Source organism: Bacillus rossius (genome assembly GCF_032445375.1).
Source record: "Bacillus rossius redtenbacheri isolate Brsri chromosome 9 unlocalized genomic scaffold, Brsri_v3 Brsri_v3_scf9_1, whole genome shotgun sequence".
NCBI lineage: Eukaryota > Metazoa > Arthropoda > Insecta > Phasmatodea > Bacillidae > Bacillus > Bacillus rossius.
This window is the reverse complement of record NW_026962012.1, coordinates 2,043,891-2,068,236: the sequence shown is the minus strand read 5'-3', so window position 1 is coordinate 2,068,236 and position 24,346 is coordinate 2,043,891. Positions and strand designations below refer to the sequence as shown.

At 39.6% G+C, this 24,346-nt stretch overlaps 1 protein-coding gene across 4 annotated transcripts in view; it reads right to left on the bottom strand.

Moving 5' to 3' along the window:
* Nucleotides 1-24,346, bottom strand: part of LOC134542563 (uncharacterized) — a 516,727-nt gene that overhangs the window by 205,887 nt on the left and 286,494 nt on the right. Inside the window, exon 1 of one of the 4 annotated variants that reach the window (XM_063386931.1) lies at nt 4,727-4,744. The exons of the other annotated variants lie outside the window; for them this stretch is intronic. The gene's annotated coding sequence lies outside the window, so the exon portion shown is untranslated. Of the gene's footprint in view, nt 1-4,726; nt 4,745-24,346 lie in introns of those variants that run through there. 4 annotated transcript variants of the gene reach the window in all.

Genomic DNA, 24,346 nt, shown 5'->3' with positions numbered 1-24,346 from the left:
GAAGGAGGGGGGGTAGGTGCAGTGGAAGGGGGTGTGTGACGTAACGCCCTGCCCGACTGCAATCAGGTCGCCGCCATTTCGGCCTCGCCGACGTAAACGTATACAAGCACGGAACAGGTACGACCTACGTGAATTTTTGAGGGGTTCGTCACAACGCCAGTATGGTCCGCCTGTGAATTTTTTTTTTTTCCTAAACAACAACGCCGCGGGTTAATGGGGAAACCTCTTCATCTTTCGTGACTTCTCGCCACGCCCAAACGTTAGTAAGGTAGACGTCAGAACCTCAGAACCCCGTGCACTCGGGGATGAAAAGTGGCTTGAGCGCTAAACGTACAGGAAAACGCCTCGGCCGCGAGGAGTGCCGCCAGAGACCTACTAATAATATTATGGAAACTAAATTACATTGTGTGGTCATTCCTGATTTTGAAATAATTTTGTTTGAAAAACTATGAAATAATGGATTACGCTCTAGATTTATGTCAGTTATTTTTTGGTTAACTGAAAAATGTTCGAATTTGGGTATTAAAAAATATTTGTGATCGCTGTAGTAAAAAAAATCGTCACCACATAAATAACAGTGTTCAAGAGAGAGTTTGTTAGAAAATAAAATTTTTGCTTTTTTACTCAAAATGGGAGTGTTTGTGTATATATGTATATATATGTATGTATATATCGTATATAATCAATAGAGGTCCCAGCATTGCGCCACATTTTAGAAAACATACCAAACGCTCCAGTCTGACACACTTAGAGCAATGGTAACCTTACAGTAACTTACATCTACTTGCGCTAGACACCATTTTTATGCTTCAAACACACGGGTTTCGCACACTCGAGAGCTCGAGGTGTTTTAGGGCGTGTCAGGATAGCGACGGTCCAATCAAAATGAGAATGAACACACATATGGTTAGGGACAGCCTCTCTCTCAAATACACACTGTAAACATACGTATGAATATATATTTTTTTCAAAATGGAACAGAAATATTCATGTAAAATTACAGATATTTGTAAATCTTAACATTTACATGAAAACAAGTGTATCACTACATAATAGTGTTCCACGGTAATACTGGGTTCGGATTCTTACCCGGACATTTATGTTTTGTGTTGTCCCAGCCCAGTTGAGACGACTCACGAGTCAGGAGTCAATAAACAGTTAAATATTAGTACCTATGCTTATGAATGAGGAATCTTCCCTTAACGTGACCGAACCTGTGAATTTTTTCTCGTCCCTATTTATAATGTGTAATTATACAGAATGAGTCTGCATTTGGCCGATTAACTTCGACTGCAAAATCACCACGACAAAATAAGTTGAAAACATCGGTCTAATGTGCTTCCCGAAGGCTTGTATACGTCTTTGAAATTGGAGCAGAACTTATTTTTTTTATAAACAATACAGAGAGTATTTGAGATAGAACACTGAGCGTCTGGATTATGTTTACTTGATTGATGTTCTACAACCACCGCAAATTTTGTCGCAAAAATTATTTCGTTGAAATAATTGAGGGCAGTCCCTAAAGTAGGTGGGAAATAAAATTGGTAGTTGTAGAAACTTCGTCCAATTAATAATAATAATAATAATAATAATGACGCTCAGTAGTTCTTAAATACGTCTTCTGTTATTTACAGTAAAAAAATGCTGTTCAGATCTTTCTTCAAAAGATTTGAAAAAAAAAAAAAACTTTAGTCCATAAGACGTATAGATCTTTTCGATTTATCTGGTCGTGACGAACCTGATGCAGACGTAGTTTTGTCGGGCGAATCCCGAATGGACACGCGCGCATGTGTTTTTCTGCGAGGCGCCCGCTTGTGCCGTCTGCCGGCCGGTCGCAGCGCCGCGGAGTGTTTGACGAGGAGATGCTGTGCGGGAGGGGAGGCAGAGGGGTGTTGGCAGCCAGGGGTGCTTGACCGCTGGAGCCTCCCCGAGCCGGTCAATACTCCGGCCCGGGGTCGGTGCACGCGCATTAATGAACTGTGCGCTCGCTTTCAGCAACCCCTGAGGCCCGCGAGGTCACTAGCTCCCCTTCCCCACCCCCCGGCCCCGGTCCGTGCGTCAAGCGCACAGAAAAACAAAAAAGCCTGTACTATTTTAAACATTTCCCTTTGACAAGAAATAGTTCGTAATACTGCAGGACAGATATTGTTATCTAAGTACAACACATGGCTATGGTTATTTCTGCAAACATGAAAAAAAAAACTTTTTTTTTCTCGAGACAATACTGAGTATTTATTGCGAAAATTGGCGCATAATTAAATATTTTAACTGATGTTTCATTTAAGCATGTATATGTAGTTTTCAAACCATGTTTAAAATAATCAAATATTTAACTTTATTTTTTTGTATCATGCTTATTATGTACCTACGCAGTTATTCGGGGATAGGTTTACAAATAACTTTAACTATTGGAGGTACTGGGACAATAAAACGCCCCGGGTAAGAATCTGAACCCAGAATTACTGCCAATGCTATTTGGTAGTGGTGCAGTTGTTTTCACGTAACAGTACTAACATCTGTAAGTTTACATAGATATTTGTGTTCCATTAAAAAAAAAAAATACTGTGCATTGCAAATAAAACCACGATTCTTCCGCTAATTCATTATGTAACAAAATAGACTTTATTCACATATAAATTTGCTTCACGTTGATGATTGGACGACCCTGAGCCGTTCATTAACACGGAGGGGAAGTTTTTTGTTTTTTACCTAATCACGTACAGTATAACCCGCCAAAGGATGGGACCTTGTTAATAAAAAGGCTCTTTTATACATGTCCTAGTTCAGACTATACTGGAGTTCAATGTTACCACAATAGGTAAAAATAAAATGAAAGTATAACTCATCTGAAGTCCTGATTAAAGAACAACTAAGTTAAAATAAAAGTTATTTTGTGAACAATTTACGGAAGCCTAAAAAGGTTTACTCCATTATAGACATTTAAAAGCCACTAATTTTGACAAATAATTTTGAACTTGGTAGTAAATGATCGAATAACTACAGCTTTTACACACCATAAGATATTTATTGGTTTCAATACATTGAATTCATTTTATTGTTACGTACGAATGTACTTCAAAGATTGTAGTCGATGAGAATTAAAAAAGTTTGTTGAAAGGCTTTTCATTAACAATTTAATTCCTTTAAAAATAAATATTTTTATAAGAAGTTGGTTTCTTTTGTTTTTATTTAATTTCCCGAGGAGAGGAAATGCCTTGAAACTATTACTTTGCCATGAAAAAGTATTGATGTATTTTTTTACAGTTAAATATTTTTTTAGGTTGCAATTCCTTTCATTTTTGTTACATAACTTCAAAACATTTCATAAAATGAATTGTTTCAATCATAAGATACAAAAGATAGCCACAGAAACTCTCAAAACCATTCTAAATTATATATTAAATATTTCAGAAACAAATTATAATATTTCAGAAAGATTTTTTTTTTTTGTAGAAATTGGGATATGCAATATATTGAACTACGGTATTGCCGTGGTTAAGACGTAGCTATTAAGTATGTCATTTACTTTCATTTAATTTGTTATAAATTCAATGTGATTTGAGGCAAAAATTGATGTACGATGTGCGTTTTAACATATAACTATTATTGTGCTGGATTGTATCTCAATTATTTTATTGACTAATTTGCTTATTTTCTGAGCTATCTTTCTCTGACGCTCTCATATATGTTGGTATTGATATATTTTTATTGACAATTATATAGTAAAAATTTAAGATGTATTACAGAGAGTCTCGATAATATTTAAATAAACAAAGTTCTACAACCAACTCATAACTTGTCGCTGTAGTAAAATGATTTCATTGAGTTAAATAAGGGTAACACCATTATTTACCATACATTCTTTTGACAGAATAATAGTGGCAGAAGGATATGAAGAACATTAGTACTATTTTTGAGAAATGTCAAGTTTGAGAGAAGTTACATAACACAGACAGACTATGCGTGGTACCTCTAACCCATCCTGCTGTCTTAGGGGCTTGCCTAACCAAGTGTGTATGTGTGTTAGTGAGGCGATATAATAAGGTCGACGCTCACTGGAGCTTCTAGCGCGGTATCGCCTCTAAGCGAAAGGCTCTGAACTGGCGCGCGGACATCTCGTTGTGTCTATGGCAACTACGACATTTGCACGGTGACCATAACCCTGTATGACGGAGAAATTAAGATAAAGGTGTAACGCAAGCCCCTTGAGTGCTTTACCGAGTGTTTCATGAAAACACGTGTTTTTTTCCATTTCACTGTTCCAAAAATAAAGTTTAAAAAATGAAATCCGGAAGCAAACTTCTTATCCGCCCTCAGGGTGTTCTTAAAATGCTTTTCTGAAGCGCTGCACACGGGTAGGCGAGGCCCTTAGAGAATTGCGAGTGTCACAGTGCCCCAACTCGCTCTCGAGACGTGCATCAAGACAGCCTCTCTCTCTCTCTCTCTCTCTCTCTCCCACGCACAACTCTGTCGTAGCTTGGACGTGACTCTCCTCGCTGGACCAGGCGGAGGGAGAGACTGGTCGCACAGCCGCTCGACTATTGATTGCCGAGTCCAGCTCTCCCTCCTAGCTGGCCGGGCTGGGGGATGTGTTCACTGCCTCGTGCCATATCACGACCGCCCCTCGTGCGAGATCACTGAGCCGTAGGGGCAAGCATTTTTTTCGCGCAAAAATCTGAACGTCTATTAGACTGCAACAAGGTATATCTGCACCAGCGGTTTCTACCTTGTGATTGGCGGCCGTCTGCGAGAGAAGTCGTTGCCTTGTATGACCGAGCCACTCAGGACGCGTTTGCTTCCGCACTGAGTTACTGTGGTTGATGTTGCAACAATCGACATGAACCTGAAAGAAAATCACCCAATCACGGAACACAGACGATGCTTCAATGTTTTAACTTTAAGCTAGTCTCGGAATATGCATGCCTCCAGGAGAGGCTAAGTTACCTTCGTACAGTCGGGCCTTTTTAGAACGCACACCGGTGAACAAGGTCACATTCTTTGGAGTGTCACCCAGTAGAGACTGGGTGACCACCTGTTCTCCTTGTTTATAACTGACTCAGGGTCGTCAAGAGCACTGTAGTCCAATCATCAACGTGAATTAAATGTACATGTGCTTCAAGTCTACTTTGTTTCACAACGAATACGCGAAATAATCGTGGCTATACTGATCCGTGGTTCAGATCAAATCATTTCACTCAATTTTGAAAATATAAATTCTTTAAAAAAACTGTAATTTTTATGTGTTATGATTTTGATTCACGGTAGCCCGCCCAAAAATAATTTCCAACCACAACAAACATACAAAATTTATGTAAAAAAACGAACAAACCTTAACTATTACACTAGTAGTCAAATGGACACGAGTAATGGCGTTAAGTGGTTGGGTTATTTTAATTATGTAATGTTGCTACCTATTTGTTTATTGTCCTTAGGGTTGTTTCGAAAATAACTATGGTGTAATGAGAATGCAGCTTCAAGTGTATAACGGCATTCCTCCGACCTCTCTCCAAATAACAGCGCGGATGTTGCAGGTCTTAAATAATCAATCAGCCGACTCCTCCCGGTTGTCCGATATTTTTTTAAAATTTCAATTGTTAGGATATTTAAATTTTAATAAAAATTATAAAAAATGCACAAATATAATATGGCGTGAGATGATTCGCATGCAGCCAAGAATTGCTTCAGTTGAAATGTGCGCGGTTGCTGATAGTAACGGACGTCAGAAGTTCGATTTCAAAACGATCAGACCACGCGGAATGCAAATTTTTTGTAAATGTAACAGAAATTTTCTTGTAAGATTACAGATATTTGTAAAATTGTTCACTTACATGAAAACAACTGTATCACTACAAAATAGTGTTCGCTGTAACACTGGTTACAGATTCTTACCCGGGCATGGGCATTTATGCTTTGGGTTGTCCCAGTAGATCCAATAGTCAAAGTTATTTGTAAATCGTCATTGAATAGCTTTCCAGCATAACTGCGCACATTAATAAGAATAATAAAACAAAATAAAGTCAAATTGTTGAAGGTCATGTTATCTTTATCATGGTTTTAAAAAAAAATATGCTTGAATGAAATATTAATTAAAATATTAAATTATGCACAATTTTCCGTAAGAAATTATCAGTATTATCTCTAAAAGCGTATTACATATACGCGAAAATAACCCTAACCATGTGTTGTACTAAGTTAAAATATCTTTCTAGTAATATTGAATACTATTTATTGGCAACCACATTCCAAAGAATCTTTTGTAAAAGTACAGAATTTTTTTTTCCTGTGTGGTTGCGAGGTGCGCGCCCAGCTATCGCGGAAAGCGGATCGCCTATCTGCGAGGCGAGTGGTAGATAGCGGTCACTGGTGCCGCCGATTGCAGAATATTGGGGTCAGTAAACTCGGTTATCGTTCACTGATCCTACATATTTTCAAGGGCAGGTGAGCTATGCGGCCGATAAGATTGTGCGAAAAGTTTTGCCTGTGGGTAATGGGGTTATGGGTTCGGGAGGGTTGAGAAGGGGGGGGGGGGGGAGGAAGTCGTTTGTGTCTACAGCTAAAGCCACTTTAAATCCTCTCTTATCTTGATAAAAATCTAAAAAGAAAACAACCTCGAACGTCAATGTCAAACCGTTTGATTCGCCAACATGAGCACACACTCCGTGTTTGTCTCAATTTTTAGATAGCGATATCGAATTATCGTTTATATATGTATATATGTATCTGTACGGCGTAGTTGAAATATAAGTAATTATAAACATAAGATATTATGACGAATACAGCACGAAAACACGTAAAAATTGATAAATATCACAATTAATTTACAACTCAACTGCACAATGTTTTTTAAAAAATAGAAATACACACACACATATATATATATATTTAAAATTGGGCACCATTATTAATAAAGAAATGTGCGTAAAACATAGAGAAAGTAGAAGAAACGCAGGTAGAGACAACAGATGTGTTGTGTTTTAGGTAAATCGCCGTTAGGTAAAACGACAGTAGACGAAACGAAGTTAGATGAAACGAAATAAGGCACAGTGCAGTTTTCTTGTTGAAGTATCGTCGTTAGGAAAAATGCAGGCGAAAGTCTTTTAGGGTAAACCGAGTGTACTCTTCAGTTTATTCACATGGTGGAAGTGAGAGAGGAACGTAAACAATAAGTCAGTTGTCGGTGTCCCGTATCAAATGCATTCCAAATGGCAAGCGGCCAAGATACTTATTTACGGTCAATAAAGCCTGAATCGCATGACAAATCAATCATGGTCTCCAGCCTCCACGCCTACCAACTGGAAGCCTCAATCACGATTACCATCGATACTACCTGTTTACGGGCCTTCAAGATGATTACAATATTTTATTTCCTACTGTTATTTAAGCTTATTTTAGTCGCACATCTGAGCACATTTATTTCGATGAGAACATTGCACCAATTTTTAATTGAAAACGTGTGTACTAATTGCTTTTAACCAATTTACGAATACGCATTCTAGTTTTATGTATAGGCTTCTAATAAACGACGCAGTAAGGTGCCTGAATATTCTCAATAAGACAGAATACAACAAGTTTTAAAATGATCTGCATAAAAACACTTCGTGGGTTGTACGTTTGCGTACATGTTTAATTATTTCCATACCCTACAACCGTTCGAGCCCAAATCCCAATTGAGTTAGTTTACAGAAGAATAATAAACTGCTCTTTCAATGATACTTTGTTTTACTTCAACCTCCATATGCGCATGGCTTGCACAAAAGGAAGTAATGATAAATGTGTTTCCTAACTGCGGACTTCCCAACAGCCACAGGTTTTAACTGAACTTAAAAGATTTAGAATTATTGTTTAAAGAGAGTTACGAAATTATGATTCAATATAAAACAAACTGTTATGACATAATCTGCAACAAAACAAAAATTATGAAATTTGCCTTTTGCTCGTACACTGAATTTTTTTTTGTAAATGGAACAGAAATATTTTATTTAAGTTACAGATATTTGTTAATTTGTAGATTTACATAAAGACAAGTGTATCACTACAAAATAGTGTAGCAGTAATACTGGATTCACATTCTTACCCGGGCATTTTTGCTTTGTGATGTCCCAGTACCTCCAGTTGCAAACCGTTGTGTCAATAGCTCTCTAGTATTAACTATGCACATTAAAAAGCATTAAAAAAAAAATAAAGTACGATTACTTAATATTTGATTATCTTTATTCGCTGTTTAATAAAAATTACGCCCGAATGAAACATCGATTAAATTATAAAATTATGCGTCTATTTTCATAATAACTACTCAGTATTATTTCTAAAAAAAAACGTATTTCATACGTGACAAAATAACCATAGCAATGTGTTGTACAAATTTACATCTTGTAGCATTTCAAAATATACCTTGACAACATGTTTCCAAAGGAATTTTATATAAAAGTAATGATTTTTTTTAAATGTATATGGTTCTGAGGTGCAGATTAAAACCTACATCCCCGTATGGTCGTTATAGGAAGTGACTGGTCTTTTTCGGAATAGGGGGTAAGGTACCAAAACCCGTGAATTCGGGTGAAGAGGGGAGCGGTTCGTCGAATGCAAGGTGTTCCGGTTGGCAATCGTCTTCGTGGAACGTTTACAGTATCCGCACGTTCAGCGTCACTTTTCCCGTCGCGCTGGGGTGGGAGAAAAAAAAACGATAATTTTTTTTTAGCTCGGCCCGGAAAACAGCAGACGGATGCTTTTCCTTTTCCTCCCGGCCGTAACAATGACCCAAAATCCTCTCCCACGGACCTATCTCACGCCGAGGCCTACTGAGGCGTGCTTATCTTTGCGCGATTACGTCATTCTCCTCCCTTCTTCACCCCCTTCGCCTTCTCCTCGGTCTTTCTTTTTTTTTTCCTTCTCCGCCCCGCCCACGCACGCATCTGTTCGGCGAACATCGGTGACTGGCAACTTCTCGGCAAGTATGCCGTTGCGAGCGAGGCGTCGCCCAGTCGACTTCATCCTGAAACGCCGACGCGGGGAAAGTCAAATCCAATTTCGTTTCAAAAGCTGAACCAACCAGGATTGTGATTCGTAGATAGATAAACGGCTACTGCGCCGTTTTATTGGGCAGCAAAGTGGATTATAAGCGCGTATAATCTGTGTCTCGTTGGTGATTGGACTACAGAGAATTTAACACGCTCTTGACGACCATAATCCTGACGTAAAAAAGGAGACGTAGTGATTAACAAATCAATTATATCCCGCCAAAGGATGTGACCTTATTATCTACCAATGAGAGTTCAGGAAAGGCCTGATTATATGGAAGAAAGTCTAGCCTGAAGAGAAATAAATTCGCGAAATAATAGTGGCTCTATTCATAAATTTGTTACCACGACGAAATAAATATTTTAAGGTGTATGGTGAATTGACGTTTCCCCCCCAGTTAACAGTAAAAAAACTGTACTTTCACAAAAGATTCCTTCGGAAACCAGTTGCCAAGAAAAAAGTTCGTAATATGTGCCTACTACTAAAACGATATTGTAAATTTGTACAACACATGGCTATGGTTATTTTTGCATATATGGAATACTATTTCAATACAATACTGAGTATTTCTTACGAAAATTGACGCAATATTTTATATTTTAATCGATGATCCATTCAAGCATGATTTTTTTTTTAAACCATGGAGAAGATAATCGTATATTCAACCATTTGACTTTATTTTTTTTCATTATGCTTATAAATGTGCGCACTTAATACTGGAGAGCTATTCAGGGAAAGGTTTACAACAACTTTAACAATTGGGGGTACTGGGACAACACAAGACATAAATAAATGCCCGGGTAAAAATCCGAACCCAGAGTTTTGTAGTGTTGCAGTTGTTTTAATGTTAATGTACAAATGTAGAAATATCTGTAAGTTTCATTTTCAAAAACAATGCACAGGCTGCTAACACTCGCACGGTCCCGGCGAACCTCTGTCCGAGCTGAGCTGACCCCAAGAGGATCCGACGGACAGAGCGCGACACATCCGGACATTCAGGCCCTGAGCGGTCAGCACACCAGCTTCGGGGAACCACCGCGCGTGGCGCGTCGGTCGGGAGGAAAGCGAAGCCCGCCGACGCGACGTGAATGTCAAGGTCGAGGGAGGGTGGGAGTTGATTCGTGTCAGTTCGAAATAAAGTTTGGCACGCGAAGGCCCGTGCTTGTCACAGTCCCATTCAGGACTTATCCAAACATTCTGTTGTTTTTTTATTTATTTTTAAACCAACGTCTGAAAAAAAGTCACTGTCCTTAAGAACACACCTAGCTGCTGGCACAAATAAAGGTGTGCAGAGCTCCTCAAGAAACCACGCGATTTAAAAACTGCTAAAAATATCCTGAAGTTGTCTGTTCACGAAAAAGCATTTAATAATACGATAAGGTTAGATGCGTAGTTCTGTTTCCGTATTTAGTTTTTAAACACTTTTGTTTAGAAGAGTGAAAATAGCTAAAACGCGTGTTTTCTGGACAATTTTTAGGCATGAAACATCCAGTATGAATTCTTGAAATCAGTCAAAGGTTCCTGAATTACAACTTTAAATTCATTTCTCCGCCACATAATTTATTGGTTGCCGCTCAGATTTCATAGTTGCCCTATGCAAGACAAGTCTCCGCACAAGTTCAGAGCCTTGCGCTTAGAGGCGACACGAATGCTAGAAGCACCAGTGACCGTCGCACTTATCGTCCCAATTCACTAACGCAAAAATACATCCCTGAATAGGTCGGCCCCTTAACCATGTGTATTCCAACGTAACGTCTTAATGCTGTAGACCTGTACATTTTGCGTTATTATTTGAAGAGAGGCTGGAATGCATGACATCATACATTTTAACTGCGTTTTCGCTGGACCATGGGTAAGCTACTCTCTTCTAAAAGTCCCGGCAAAATAGATTACTTCGAAATAACCTTGAGGTAAAAAAAAAAATATTTAAATTCTGCGACCTCTAAAATGCGTCTTGCAAAATAAATAGTGTACTAACGCAACTCGTTTGATCACTAAAGATATCCTACCTTCGTTTCGAGCCACGAAAAAAAAAAAAAAGTTGTCCGGGGTTTCGGCCGTAAAATTAGAGTCGTAAATGTTAAAAGCTCGTAAAAAATAAAGAAGTTTCGCCACTCGGCACTGTCGCCCGTCCAAGGTCGCGCGCACGAAAAGTGAGGTACCTCCCCGCGCAGGACGACAAGGGCGCAGAAGCGCAGAGAAGACACCAAAGAAGCGCAGAGAAGACAGCGAAGAAGCGCAGAGAAGACGCCGAAGAAGCGCCCGAGAGAGGCGGCGCGGCGGCTCGGGTGTCGAAGGGCCTGAATCCCGGGCCCCGAAGGGCCTGAATCCCGGGCCCAACCGCCCTGGTTTCCCGCTGCGGCTATGCCCGGGTCCACAAACCACGGCAGCAGCGCGAGAACGCAAGGACACCACACTCAATCAACGCAAGGAAAATCACAGTCGTTCATAAAGTACGAAAGTCGCAAAACTTCACCATTCCTACAAATTGAAACAATCAAACAATTATTCACGGGACTTCTTTTTACAGTTCATGTTAATCACGAAAACGTATAAAACTGTCAACAATTTTATTTAAAATGTCATTTGATTTCACTGTGCGACAGTTTAGTAAGTGAAAACGTTATGCATGTAAATTGTAATGTAAGTTCGGATGCAGCTTTCTATACACGTAGTGCGTATTTAAAAACATTCGGAACACTTTAATTTCTTATTTCGAAGGCGAAAACGCAAGCGGAACAGCAAGAAGTTAATTTGGTCGATGCTTGCGTTTGGTTTTTTTTGCGTCATGCGTAATTTATAAAACCGGTATTTGGAAACGTCGCTATTTTACTTTCTGCGTCTTACGTATCATCCGTTCTTGAATTTTTTTTTTTTTTGCGTGGTTTATAAACCGGCCTAAGACAGCGTTGGTTTGTAGAAGATTTCTTACACGATTTCCTTGCACTGTGTTACTTGTGCCAATCCGGCTCTAGTATGTCTGCAGTCACGAGGTATCCGCGCTATTATTTAAGGTATATGCTGGCCTGCAAGCAACTTCGTTCTCAATGGACCGTAGTTATTTTCAACACGTACCCGAATGACAAGATACCAACAGCAACATTAAACAAACCAAACGATCCAATCACACGCAATCTGACCGTAAGGTAAAATGTGGCAGCAGCCAGTGAATGATAAGACACCCACTTAATGGTATCTTACACTGATGACCTTGCTGTCAAGGAAGGAAATTCGCACACGCTCGTGCGTGCGTGCGTGTGTGTGTGTGTAAAGGGAAGGGAGATTTTCTTCAAAACGCCAGGCACTGCAGTCCATATGACGTGATCTCAGGCGCTGATACGCAAATTGTGTCCTGTCATATATGTGGCGTGTGCGACTAGAGATCTCGACAAAGGACATGTTCACTTCCAAATGTCTTACTACTTCGTAAAAAAAAATTACATTTGAAAATAAAACTACGAAAATCCTTCTATTTGCACAATTCTCTGTAATAAAAATTCAACATCCACAAATGCAAATAACCTTAAAGTGTAATTACAAGGATCAAATGAACACAACAGATTAATTATTGTATATCTGTTGCCGCACAGGAAAATCGTTTAGTAATTTTACAAAGACATGTATTTTTAAACGATTTATCAAAATAATTCGCAGTAAATCTATACTTATGACAATCCAAACTATACGACACATTATTTTTAGTGGACTCTATAGAACAATTGGTGTACGTACGTAAATAATGTAAGAATTTCAGTCTACCCAAAACATAATAAACATACCTACGCTACATCATGAGTCTCGTAAGTTTTTACAGAAATCTGTTAGAAAAAAAGAGAAATATTTCGCTTGTAGCAACACTAAAGTAAAATATTTATACAAATAGGTTTTTTTTCCCCCAAGAAATTCCTTGTGAATTTTTACGGATATTCTTCGACGGTGTAGACGTTGGGCAACGTCGCAAGCATGCAATCGGGACCCCACTCTCTCGCTCGTCAGCCTGGACGAAAACATTGTCACGCAATACGGCAATCATGCTGTGTCCCCCCCTCCCTTCAGGCCATTTCCCCTCCGTCATGAGTATTTTCGGTTGAGAAGGGGGGGGGGGGGGGGAGGTCTTTTGCTTCCCGTGCCTCGTCGTCGAAGCGTGTGTAACGTGGTCTTGACCTCCAAAACCCCTCCGCCGCGCATACAGAGTCAAGTTCAGTGCACCGAAGCCAAATTGCTCCGCGACTTCTGGGAAGCATTTAAAAAGCTTCCACTGCGCCGGTGCACTGCCCTCAAGGCATGGGAATGAGAGGTTACTTACTATAAGTATCCCAAATTATTTTTCTTTTAATATTTCGTGTTTTTGCGTATAATTTTAATAAGTTCATAAATTAACCCTATTTAATTCTTTGTGAAAGATAATTTCTACTAAACAAATCCCTATTTAAAGGTTTTTATTAACATAAAGACAACATTTTATGTCAATCGTAGCATGTACTGAAAGCGTGAAATCATGTGGTAGGCCTACATAAAATTTGGTTTTGTATTATGTAGTCTTCGTCTTCTAACAGTTTTATTTAAAATACCTATCATTCATTTAATCAATAAAAAATAGAATTTCCCAAAATCATAGAAATCTCTATTAGTACAATTTTAAAGTCTAAAATACATTAACATTAAAATAAACTCTTATTTTCATAAAAAAATTATAATATCGTTACGATGGTTACGATTGCGGGTTTGACGAATATTGTTTTGTGATTTTTTTATGTTTTTTTTTCCTGTTCATTTCCCGGCCCTTGTTTTTGGTAGCAGTTCTTCTTTTACAGTTAAATTTTGGTTTTATACAAAATCGTTATAGTGCACCTGCTGTAAGTTTCATTGCTTCTCATTGCTTCCATAGCTATTTATATATATACCTAATTCCCTATTATATAATTTGTATTTTGTTTCCAACGATAATTAAATAACTCACAGTATTTCCATATTGAAAAATTGCTAAAACTTTCTTTTTTAGCAAAAACTAAAAATTAATGCTACATATATATATATATATATATATATATATATATATATATATATACGTATGTGATTTTCTTGACATTTTTTACACAATTAAGTAACGGACATGATGGAAAAATAAGCAGATAACTATGTTCATGGGCGTTGATCCGGGGGGGGGGGGGGGGGCAGGGAGGCCCATAACTGAGCAGACTCTCCCTTGGGTGGGGGGGGGGGGGGGGGGGCGCTTGCGGTTGTAAAATCGCGATAGACGTAAACTCAAAACTATGTTTTATGAAAACATTCTGTATATTTAAAGTTTTCTGCTTATTGCATGCTTATAGGCCAAAATATGGGCAGAATACAACAGACAAGAAGTCTTTCTAGAGACGGTTGTGTCGGCTAACCCCGTGCGCAAAACTCTATGCCCGCGTGCGCCACTGACAATGTTTATTTTTAATTTCAATTTATTTCTTCATTAACATTTTGCAAGACACACTGATGACTGCAATAACATTATAGTCTTTTAAAAATTTATAGTATTTAAATTAGAGACAAAGAAATTTAATTTAAAAAAAAGTATTGAAGATTAAATAACGCTTCGCAAAACTGATCGTGTAAATCTGTTTTACAACAGATATACGCACACGCAAGCCAAGCTACGTTTGAGTTTAAACAACTTTGCGCAGTCGCGGACAGGGAGGGCTGTCAGGAGCTGATTACAAGTGTGTCCGGATCAGCTGCAACGCGCCGTATACTTAAATCCGTTCACGTGCGACACGCAACTTCGCGAACCGCTTTCGCGTGCGCCTAATTCCCCCCTCGCTTTAGGGAATATCCGCGGGAGAAGAACAAAAGAGAATCGTCGTGGAAGTTCCCAGCAGGTTTCGGGAGACGGCAGTTACTTGTGAACGGGGAAGGGGGAGGGAGGAAACAAGCCTTTATGCCAGTTGTATCCACCCTTTCTACCTTGAAACCCCGCACTACGAGATTCTTGTCCTTTGCCTTTTCTACCGGGGAAGGAACTTTTATTTTTTAAACTTCCCGTGTAAAAAAATAAAAATAAAAGGTGGCCCAAGCCAGCAGACCGCGGGAGAAAATTGCCTGTTGCGAGTGCATCAATCGTCCTCGCTTTGCAGTCAAGAGGTCTTCGACCCGGGTTTAAATTGTGGCGAGGATTGGGACAAAGGACGGTAGGTCGATCTGCCGAACTGCAACCCATCGCACAGACGTCCGACTGCACGAGCCCAACCGTCGAACTTCGAAGTATCCAACGAATGTTGAGTTATGAGTCGAAATAGCTAAATCTCGTGGTAAATACTTCAAGGCCGGTGTCATACTGCGCGGTTGAACCGGACTGGTTGCCAGTTTCTACTCGCGTGATTTATTTTGGTTCAATTGTTTTAAGGTCCGATTTTGATAAACTTGCTTAGTGAATTCTTGGAAGACCTGCAATTTACACTTTAAGGAAAAAACTGCCGATAAACATTCAGCCAAAAAACGCTTAAGTTGTTAATGCCGCAGCGGCAGAAACAATTTTTTTTGAAACAATTTTTTTTTCAAACGATTCCTTTGAAAACCAGTTGCCCAGAAATAAGTTCTTAGACTTCAAAATAACTACTGTAAATTTTTCATCCTAAATTGCTATTGTTATTTTTGCATAAATTAATTATGTTCTGGAAACCAAACTGCAAAATCTTGTCTTGCTTACGAAAATGGGCAAATAATTTAAAATTTTGATGTCTTATATAAGTAAAATCTAAAAAAAAACATAAAATGTAATCTAATGTTTATTATTTGACTTTATTATGTTGTATTATGCTTATTAATATACGCAGTTATTACTGGAAAGCTATTCAGGAAACGGTTTACAAATAACTTCAATTAATGTATAAACTGGGACAACATAAAGCACAAATGCCTGCCCGAGCAACAATCCGAACCCAGTAGTAAAACGATTTTTTTTTGTAGCGATACAGTTATTCCATGTAAATGTACAAATTTACAAATATCTGTTATTTTACATGACGGTTTCAGTTCCATTTACAAAAAAAAATTACAGTGCATAGTGTGACAGCATCCTAAAACTATTTTAAGTATTGTGTTTAGACATTGATTTTAGAAAAAAAATACATTGTAGGTTTCGAATAATCACTCACTTTAATCTGACCATAAGCTTTCGTGGCCAAGGTTTTAACTATTTCTTGGTTTTCGAGTTGAGGTCAGTAGAAAGGACAGTTTACCCAAAGTTTCGGTATATAGTGTTGCAACCATCTTCAAAGGCAACCAACAGCTGAAAGCTTGGAGTTTTACCAGGGTATTTGCATAGGGTCATTCGCAGCCGAGTTGTGATTGGTCCCTGTATGGAAAGAAGCTAGACGCTGATACAAAGACAACTGGATAAAACTGAGCACCTACTAAGAACACACTTCCTGAATGGCAAGACACTTCCTGAATGGCGAGACACTTCTCCTCCAATCATGGCGAGACACTTCTCCTCCAATCATGGCGATTCAGAGGTACAAATCAGAGTTCGGATGTGAATGTACCTTCGTACTTATAAATGCACTGTACCATAACTCTACGCATTCAGTTGATAGGTAATGGCTCTTGAAGATGGGTGTGTCAAGGCAGTCCGAAACGTCGGCCATACTATCATTTCCAAGGGGCGTGGCCTGAACCCAGAAGCAAAGAAATAGTTTTATTTTATGCCGATTTATAGGTTCGACTCATTGGGCAGGCGTGTTAGCGCTTCTACTGTAAAAATGTTTTGCACTTTTTACAAGGAAAATCCTTGCTTGCCAACGATTTCATATATAAAACTGCAAGGAAGAGCTTTGTAAAATTTGAAATTGTACAAAGCACTTCCTTGGAATTTTACAAGTGATATCGTTAGCAACTGAGTTCCCGAGGACTATCCTTGTAAAAGTGCCCACTTGTTGAGAATAAAATATTAAGAAGAAACAAATGCCGCTCCGCCCCGGCAGTTATCAGAAAATGAAATTTTACGGGCACCAATGTCAGTTTCCCATAGTTTTCCGAAATCACTCTAGGACTAGTGATTCACGTCGCACGTTTATAGACAGAGGGCTTGAAGCGACGGGTACCTCCAAGATTACAGTGGGTCGTACCGGAGGTTTTTGGTCCAAACAAATGCGGGTATAGTCCGCGACGAAGTCAACTTGTCTCAAATCCAACAGTTGTTTAAAACAATACCAGTGGTTTACCCAACTTAAACTTCCAAACCAACACATGATGTCTTTACACGAACACTGACCACCACAAAGGAGTTGTTTACAAAAAAAACTGTTTGACATAACAACAGCGACAGACGGTTACGTGTACTTTGAGAACTGTCAAATTCGAGACAAGTTGAACAATTTACCTTTGCGTCGTTTGTTGTGTCAGTTGTTAAGTTTCCTCGTCTGATGGACTCGCCGTTGACTGGAAGGAACCGCTGAGAATAATATGATGAGATTAAAGGAAGAAGAATGAAAATAAAAAAAGGCCACTTCCGGTGGTCGCGGCGACTCGACGACCGCCCACGACTCGCCGGGTTCCCAGAAGCTCCTCAGGAGCGGAGCTTGAACCCGAGGCGACAACAGATGCAGATGCTCGACCTGGGGGTGACGTCACCCGCGCGGCCTGACGTCATCGCCTTCCATCTTCATCAAGGGTGGCCGGCGGCGCAGCTGGGCCGCGGCCACTAAGCAGGACAGTCGGTCAGCAACCAGCCCGACCTCGCGACGACCACAGCGACACCCCGGTTACACCTTCGGCCACGCCTACCCGGAGGAAGCTTCTCCCCCCACCCCTAACTAAACATATAAGTGTATTTTATTTTTACAAGGGCTCCGGGGTTTGGGAGGGACCTAGACGAGTCTCAGGCCGAAGTCTCATACCAGTAATGAGTAGAGACCTGTACAATTCGCTGGTTCATTTCGCGATAGGATAGAGTCCAAGTACTTTTGATATTATTTTGCTTCAGTAATTGGACCACAGTTTATACGAAGGACTCTGGGCCAATGAAAAATCTTTAACAGAATAATTAGCGAATCACTATCATTCCAGTCAACAGGTGTTACGAGTCGGTAACCAATCAGCATATGTAATTTGCACGAGTGCATAGAGGATCATGGAGTCCATCCTTTAGGGATTTGAAATCGCTAATTTTACAGGTCTCTAGTAATGAGTCACGCAAGGAGAGGGTCGCATGCATCGTGTGCTTGTTTGTTCGAGGATTGTACTCCCTTATCTCAGTCTTGATTATAACTCTGCTTAGATGGGGCCCAGGTGAAACCTGCGTGGACGCAAGGAAAAACCCTGCGGTGTGCAATTTGTATGCATGAAGAGTGGGAGAACGACAAGAGACAGAGGATGATGGTCTGTGAATATTTGAGGGGTGGTGTAGGGGGGGGGGGGAGGCGGCAGAAAAGAGCCAACCATGCAGGGGTTAGGGGCTCTTGGACGCTAGGTCCCCTTTAATATTTCAATACACATCAGTGACATTTAATAAAATAATTAATATTTAATATTTCAAGTGTTATATTTTGTCAGTAAAATTAGAAAAAAATTATTAATTACTATTATATAGAGTTGAAATTTTGTATGATTCAAAAATAAATGTTTCTAAAAATATGTTTAATATTTTATATGTTGCACTAGAATAAAAATTTTTGGCAACTACATTTCCGAAATCTCTTCTTGTAAAGCTATCATTATACTTTAATAGGGAGCTTTAAGATATTCTTTCAGAAAAAAAAGAGATATCGAACATTACACTCAGCTACCATTATTAATGCTTAGGCCGTTGTTTGAGTTGAGTTACCTATACGTTGTTACGGACACGGAAATGAAACAAAAAATTTCGATATAAAATTTTGCTTGATCAAACGTGAAACAACCACAAACGTGATAGGCCTGCTTCGTTACGCGTTTAAACCAAAGATATCGGAACAGTCCAGCATGTGTTAGCGAAAGTGAAGTCAAATAAACAGAAAACTGCTCTTTTCAATATGGCGTTCATAATACCTATTAATTTCTTTCTTAGGGACAACACAAATAAAGATAGGGTATTTTCGATATAGCTCAATAGTTCTTAGATACCCCCTCATTTTTACACGCTTTATATTAGCTTCACCTGTTTGTTTGTAGGTTTGTAACCGACTCTTTTGGGTGCGATTTTAACCCACTTTAAACGGCATTATTTCATTCAAACTTTGTCGATTTATCGAGGACCGATGACAATACCCTAATTTGATAAGATTATTCCATTTTTCAATTTTCAAAATAAGATTTTTGTCAATTTATATAATTTCACAATATTTAGTAGGCGTTGTTTATATCGCACCAAAGACAAACTGAAAGAAAAGAGTTCGCACATTGTAAAGAAAACCATTTCGCTCATGTTCGAACTCTTTTCTTTCAGTTTGTCTTTGGCGCGATATAAACAAAGCCTACTAAATATTGTGACATTTAATTAAATGAAAAGTGAGAGTGGGCTATGATTATTGTGAACATTATACTTTCTTGAAGATAATTTTATCTATATTTGTAAAAATATGAAAAAAAAAAAACCTGAAATAAGGGCTTTAAATGTTGTTTCTTTCGTTAAATAGAGAAACACAATTACGTCTTTGTTTCATTTTACCAATTAACCAAGGTGAAACATTATTATAAAACAACATTTTCTGCAAATATTTCACGAAACATGGCAAAATTGAGGTTTGATTTTGCTGTGAAACCAACAGCAGATGGGAAATCAAACACCATTATGCATAACCTCAATAGCTACACCTGATGGGCAGATTTTTGAAATTCCACTCAAACACCAACCTGCAAATCTACACCAAGCAGTTACAAATACTCCAAACTATGTCAAGGTCAATAAATCATTAAATAAAAGACATCAAACACGGAAAATATGGATAAGTTTGACAGATGATATATCAAAAACATATTTGGATAGAGTGCAAAACTTACACTTTAAGGATTTTTACCTGGAAGAAATTGAGGAAAAAACAAAATGTGCTGAATCTATACCTAATGGATCAAATAAAAAATTGGAAAAACTGCTAGAAAAATTTCTTGAAGAAAAAAAACTATATCTGAAACTCAAAATTTAGGGAAAATTGCAAAAGATTTCATGATTGAGAAACTCACGGGCAGAAACTCAAATAGAAATGATTGACCCTCTTCTGTCGGCTCCGCTCCAAGCCGGGCAACGACCGTTCCTTCCATATTAAGGACCTAGTTTTCGTGTCATGACGTTATCGTCGCGGGCGACAAACTCCACACGTTGCTGGCTCGACGTGAGCTCATATTTCCTTGGCATTTTTTTTTTTTTGCCCTTTTGATGTCCACAACTTGCGCAACGATATAATGAATTGCAGCGCGAAACTAATTTTTTTTTCTTTCTGTCATACAAGCCCATTAAGGTAACACAGAAGCATACCTAACTGGTGTTTTCTTTCAAAATTTAATGACGAAAAAGGAAATGAATAAATTCAATCTACTAAAAAAACACACAGCAATATTAATTTACACACAGGTATAGTGCATTACCAGAAGTTAAGTACAGTAGAGTTATTTTCTGTTACGACGATGAAATCAACACACTTGTACACAATTAAGTCGGTGACTGCTGTCCATAATCTGCTGCCACTTTTTACCTTCCGGCCGGATTGCAGGTGATTGGAATCATTTTAATTTATAAATTAATTGTTGGTTTCTTGGCCTTCGGAACTTGTCAGAACTACCTATAATCGAATGACCACACATGTTCTAGTTTATAATGGTGTGAATTCCAGTAAGTATCTAAATAATTATATATATGTTGCCATTTGTAGTCTTTACTTGTTTTAAAGAAGGAACGTAAATTGCTTATTGTCTTATAGTGGAAGGGCGATGTCTTTATTTTGCACTGCACCTAAGAACACTGAGAAAAAAGCAAAACAGAGAATAACTCGTGTAGTTGCATACCAATCGAAATAGTTAAGAATAAAACTTGCAAAAATTTCATTACCACAGTAAACTTTAATCGCGGAGTCATGAGTATCCCTATGGCATCGTTGTAAACTAGATATTAAGCGGAAAAAAATAAATAAAAAACTAAAATGAAAAATTATGCATACGGTGGCTTAAGTATCTGTGAACGTGTGTCTCAAGAGTTCGTGGACGTAACAAAAGCTCTGCAGACGTGACTCGGGCGTCTGCGGACATGGCTCGAGCTTCTGAGGACGTGATACAAGCTTTTGCGGACGTGTCTCGAGTTTCTGAGAACGTGTCTCAAGCTCCTGCGGACGTGTCTCAAGCTCCTGCGGACGTGTCTCAAGCTCCTGCGGACGTGTCTCAAGCTCCTGCGGACGTGTCTTAAGCTCCTGCGGACGTATCTCAAGCTCCTGCGGACGTGACTCAAGCTCATGTGAACTTGTTTCAAGCTCCTGCGGACGTGTCTCAAGCTCCTGCGGACGTGTCTCAAGCTCCTGCGGACGTGTCTCAAGCTCCTGCGGACGTGTCTCAAGCTCCTGCGGACGTGTCTGAATCTTCTGCTGACTTGTCTTGAGCTTAGGGCGGCTGGGCGCACCTGGGAAGTCCCTCACGGGACACGCGGCACGCCGCGGAATACTTGTCACGTGGCCAAAGTCGCTCTATTCCGGGACGCCTTACAGCCACCCCTCACTCTAGCTACGGCCCCGTCTTACTCAACTTTATCTGCTTCAAGTACACCGGCCACCACGTTACGTTACATGCGAAGGTATGTACCAAAGTATGATTCTAAGTCACACGGTTATGCAAAGTACGGTTATGTTACTATACAATGCAAACGTTAATTATTTTTTCTCTCCCTTTAAAAATGAAGCCTTCATCCGTCAGTGTTGAGTTCGCACTGAAAGAGGTTTGCCTGGTTTCGATGACTGGCATTAAGGGTCAACATGGTGGTTTGCGGATTGCAATTTAATGTTAAGTTGACTCGTGTAGATGCCTGATTTTAATTAATATTTCAAAACCAGGGTGGGCCATATTACGCACATGCACTATAATTTTTTTTTGTAAATGGATTAGAAATATTCATGTGAACCTACAGATACAGGTATTTGTAAATTTGTACATTTTCATGAATACAACGGTATCACTATCAAATATTGTTTGTAGTAATACTGAGTTACGATTCCTAGCCAGGATATTATGCATTGTGTAGTCTCAGTAACTCCGATAAATTAAGTTATTTGGAAAACGTTTCCTGAATCACTTTCCGGTTTTAACTGAGCTCATTAATAATCACAATAAAACCAAATAAAGTGCAACGATTGAACATTCGATTATCTTTTCCAGGTTTTAAAAAATTGTGCTTCAGTTAAATATAAAATTATTGGTCAATTTTCGTAAGAAATATTCAGTATTATATTGAAGTCATAAACGCAAAACTTTTCATAGACATGTGTTGTATGAAGTTTAAATATCTTTCCTACCCCACGTACTTATTTGGTTTCGCGTATTTCTACTGCATATTCAGCGGGAAGTTTCGTTGGCCCCGAACTGAGCCGCGGAAAAGTTCGGCAAAGAATTTTTTTCCTAACCTAACTAAAACTATGTGTAGTTGGAAGGGGTCCGGTTTACGGAAGGGCTTAGGCCGTGTCTCAGGCCGAAGCCTATACGCTTAGTCGTGCTGATGGGATTAACCATGCAGGGTGTGAGTCCCATGCAATTTGTGCTAGGAGATGATTGGCCAACCATGGCAGCGATTGATGCCATGACCAACTCCCCTCACTCTTAATTCTAGACTATAACTACTAGATAACATGGGTCCAGGTAAAACCTTTATAGACAAAGGGAAAACACTGGGCACTGTCATGCGGGGTGCAAATTTTGATGCGAAAACAGGAGAAAGAGGATGGTCTGGATGAAGAGTTGGACAGAGTAGAAAAGAGTCTACCATGCGGGGGTTGGGCACTTGGACTCGTGGTCCGCTTTATATTTTGTCCAGTTCTAGGTTTTGTAACCAGGGCGCGAGCGCCCCTGGCGCTAATTGGATACACCGATCGCTCACTCTGCTTTCAGGCAGCATTTATATCTAGGGAAGACGAAAGATTAGTAAAACTTACAAATTATGTATAATATAACAAGGTCGGGCATACATGCCTTTAAATTATTCTAAATATATAATCTTATATCAACTAAAGCTATTAGTTTTTTTATCTTTGGTTTTATAGTTTATATATGTTTGGTTCTTATTAAATTATGGAATGTTATATTTTAATGCCTAATCTCTTGAATATAGTGGTAGAGCTGCCAGCGTATGAAATTATAGGCGAATGTAGATGCATTCGCATTGTGGTCTTAGATTTTGACTTGCAATTAAAAATCCCACGCCTTTCAGAAACACAGCCGGCACCTGGAGGTGAGGCCTGCCAAGCGTACTGTGCCCATCGGACACAGGGAGCCAGCCCTGACACAACACTCGGCAAAGGGATTTTTTTTCCCCTAACCTTACTAAAACAAAGTGTATTTGGGAGGGGTCCGGGTTAGGGAGGGACCTAGATGCGTCTCAGGCCGAAGCCTATACGCCTAGTCATGCTGGGATTAGCCATGCAAGGAGAGGGTCACATGCATCATGTGCTAGGAGGGGATTGGCCAGCCATGGCAGCGATTGGCGCCATGACTAACTCCCCTCACTCTTAAATCTAGACTATAGCTAGAGATAGGTTGGGCCCAGGTAAAACCTGCATAGACACAGGGAAAACCCTGGGCACATTCATGCGGGATGCAAATTGGCATGCATTACGTGTAGGAATTTACAGGAGACAGAGGATGGTCAGGATGAAGTGTTGGACAGAGTTTAAAAGAGTCTACCATGTGGGGGTTGGTCACTTGGACTCGTGGTCCGCTTTGCTATTTTCCCAGTACTGGATTTAGTGACCAGGGACGCAAGCTCCCCTGGTGGTGAGTGGTTGCACTGACCACTCACTCCGCAGTCAGCACCTAAAAAACTAAGAAACTAAGACAGAAACAGATAAATGACTTACAAACTAGGCATTTCGTTACGAAATATGCAAACACCCAACTGAAGGATGGACGTGCAGTGCTTAAGGGGCCCGCCTCGTCAGGGGTGTATGTGTGTTAGTGAGGCGGGGTGATAAGCGCGACGCTCGCTGGTGCTTCCAGCGCGGTATAGCCTCTAAGCGCAAGGCTCTGAACTGGCGCGCATTCGTCTCGTCGTCACAGGATAACTGTGAAATTTGAGCGGTGACCGTAACATTATATGGCGGAGAAATGAAGATAAAGGTGTTATGCAAGCCCCTTAAGTTCTTTCAAGAATCTGTACTTATTGTTTTATGCCTAA